This window comes from Habropoda laboriosa, unplaced genomic scaffold, assembly GCF_001263275.1.
Source record: "Habropoda laboriosa isolate 0110345459 unplaced genomic scaffold, ASM126327v1 scaffold222, whole genome shotgun sequence".
NCBI classification, from domain to species: Eukaryota; Metazoa; Arthropoda; class Insecta; order Hymenoptera; family Apidae; genus Habropoda; species Habropoda laboriosa.
The window spans coordinates 337,618-340,911 of NW_017100319.1; positions in this window are offsets into that span (position 1 = coordinate 337,618).

Genomic DNA, 3,294 nt, shown 5'->3' on the forward strand with positions numbered 1-3,294 from the left:
GCCGTTTTCTCTTTTCCCCTTTGCCATCTGAGCGCGCACGCCTAGGCCGCGTTCGCGCTGTCGAGCATCCTCTCCGGTCGACGAAAAGGAGAATAGCGGGATCGTTTTCGGGCTGGATCGCGTCTGCAGAAAATCTGAAGGCAAGACCGGTCCCTGGCCACCGTGCAACCTTTTACCGTTCAGTTTTCTTAGCGGTTCTGTACGGTGTAGTAGTAGTCGATCGTCTCCGTTCCAACAGATTCGATTTGGCCGCGCGTTTTCTAGTCTCGCCTCGGCTGGAGGTTCGCGCGGACGCATGCCACTAGGACGGTACGCGTCGTTAACGAACCTTTCGCTCGGTAGTTCCCAATTAACGAGACGCTATCTCACGAGTTTTTTTTCTCTTAACTTCCCTGAGAACGCGGTTAGCTTCTCGCGCGATCGACTCTCGGAATTTGCGTTTCTTCTTTTCTTTCGCGTGCCAACGCAACGCTGGATCGTTTCGTTACGCTTCGGTTCGGTTCGGTTCCGTTCCGTTTCGACTAGGACTTTTCCTTTTTTCCTAGACGAGGATCGCGAGTATTTTCACGATCGGAGAGAACAGTAGGATCGAGATGGAAGCCGCAGTTGGAAATTCGCGCGGATAACTTTCACTTCTCTCGTTGGTTGTTACGTTTGCCCTTCAACGGCGAGGACGTCTTGTCGAGTTATCGAGGTCTGCGTTGTTTCGCGAGATCAACGAGCCAGTAGGCGAGATCTAGTTGAAGTGGTAGGTTAAACGGATTTGCAAGAGGAGCGAGAATTACGAAACGTCCGCGATTCTTCGCACGCGCGGCAAATTTCGCAACGGACGTGTAGCGTTGTTGGCATAAGAATCAGAATCAGAATCAAGGTGGATTTTGAGAGAAGAAGGGCTAAACTGAATCGTGGATACCATGGTGTGCACCACCACCTGAACTCGTACGGCCGCTAGCAACCGTGCAACTATACAACGCACACATCCCTTCTCTTTTCTCCACCTTTCGCTGAATCGCATCGCGAACCTTGCCTGCTACGTAGCTTTCCTTCCGCATACCGAAATTCCTGGGAAACGATGCTCGCCGGCTGGCTTGTTATTCTCGAGGATGATGATATTCTCTTTCGCTTCCGGTTCTGTTTCGCTGGTCCGCTCGTCCGCTCGTCCGCTCGATCGAATCGGCGACGTATTACTCGCGGTCACCTAGCCGAGACGCATGCGCGCAGGTGCGAATGGAATAGGTGCGGCACGGTGCACTTGCGCGACTCTGCTTGACCCAGATGCCTCGCGAATAAAACCCATCCGTGCTCGTTCTTGACATCCTGCCGTTCTCTCCTCCCTCCCCTGGCCTCCTCCTTCCGTTCCCTTTACTACCTCCCCTCTCTCATCCACGATGCCCGTTGGTTCGCGCGAGAACCGGACAGCCGCGATCACCTCGTGGACCGACGTTCCTTCCAAAAGCGGAGCTCGACGGAGAGCTGCGCGAGGTTGGACGTTCGGAATTTCTATCGAAGAGCTGTACGCGAATCGAGACCAAATCGAATTACCAGTAGTTTTCCGCGAGAATTGGAGGTAGGAAGGCTAGAGGCAAGAACCGGCCGGCTAAACGATAACCGGTTATGCGTTTCGCTCGCTCTCCTTCCGTGGAACTCGCCTTCGTTCCTGGATAGCGTTCGCCGCTTTTGCTTTCCTTTCCCCTCGTTCCTCCACATTTCTCTATTACTCCAACGCCCTCGCTCTCGTCCCGATAAACCTAGAGCGTCGCCGTTACGGTTAACCGACGCGACGGCGCCGCGGCGGTAGAGCGATCCGAAACGAACCCGTGCTCGATTACGGCATACCGTAATTCGAACCGTTACCGGAGAAATCGAAACGGTGATTCGCGCGACATCAGCGTCGCGTCCGTACTTGAGTCGTTGCGTTCTCGTCCAACGAATTTCGGTCATGGAACGCACGTACTCGACTTCGAAAGCGAAGAGAGAACGGGGCCTGTGACGGTCGTCGCGGCCTGTCCGCTCTCACCGGATATACCGGATCGAACTCGTCCGCGCGTTCCCCTCGATGACTTTCTTTTTCGCGCGTGGACCGCGACCTCGATCCGATTCCGATCGGCCGTCTAAAAAAGGTTTTATCTCCTTATCCGTTTCCTCTTCGGCGACGCTCTCTACGAGCCTCTCCCGCGATCCTTCTCCTTGCGTTCTCGTCCTTTGTTTTAACGACGGCCACCAGCTTTCTCTTCGCAACGTGTGCTTACGCAACGCCAACTTGCTCGCCGCGCGTTTCTTTCCGTCTGTCGATCTCGAAGAGGAAGGACGCTAGGTTCCTTGGACGGTTCCCATCGCATCAATTCGAACCCGTTAGGCAAAACCCGTTATCGGTGGTATCGCGGCTGGTTGCCCTCCGCTTCCCCTCCGCTTCGGTTCGCTAGAGATCGCCTCGCGCCGGTCTGAACCAAGATCGAGGTGTGTTAGGTTTCAGATCGAGGTGTGTTAGGTTCGATCGGCCACGGATGCACAGAGGAGGATGGAGGATCGATCGTGGCTCTCGTAGCAGTAGCAACAAGGACGGCGCAGGAAGATGGGTAACAACGGGAGTAACAACTCTAGGGAGCGAGGCGAGCAACAGACCGCATCCGTCTGTTCGAACGGCGTGGCCGCGTGTGAGGCGACGCGCGGTTGGTCCCAGTCGTTCCCGCGGGAGCTCGCCAGGCATCGCGGCCAGCCGTCGGCGGTTCGCAAGGTCCTGCCCGAGCCGCCGAGTCAACGGCTGCGCGCCACCGACAACGGCAACATCATTCACAACGGCGGAACTATAAGCGGCCGTAGGCCGACCTTCTCGTCTTCCCGCGATCTCGCCAAGGTAAACTGAACGTGTCTCGAGAACTAAACTCGACAACCTGGATTCTCACCGATCCCGGTCTGGCTGTCTTCAATTTCAGCGTAACGAGCCACCGGCGCCGCCGCCGCCGCCGCCGTCGTCCTCCTTTCGGGAAAGAAGCGGTTCCGCCTCGAACCTCGTCGAACCACGTTTGAGAAGGATCGACCGCCACTGCTGCCGCTACCGTGTCGACTCCGCTAAGCCGGACGGGAACTCCTCTTCGGGCGCCAAGTTGAAGAAGTTCGGCAGCGAGCCCGATCTTCGATGCTCCCCCGAGCCAATTTCTCCTGCCTCCGTTCACGATCGTCGGTCCAGTCCAGCGGGCCACTCGATCGCCACCAGGGAGGATATCCACCGCGTCTACGGTAGAGAGTCGAAGGAACGGCTCGAGAGTAGATACAAGCCTAGAAAAAAGTACAAAG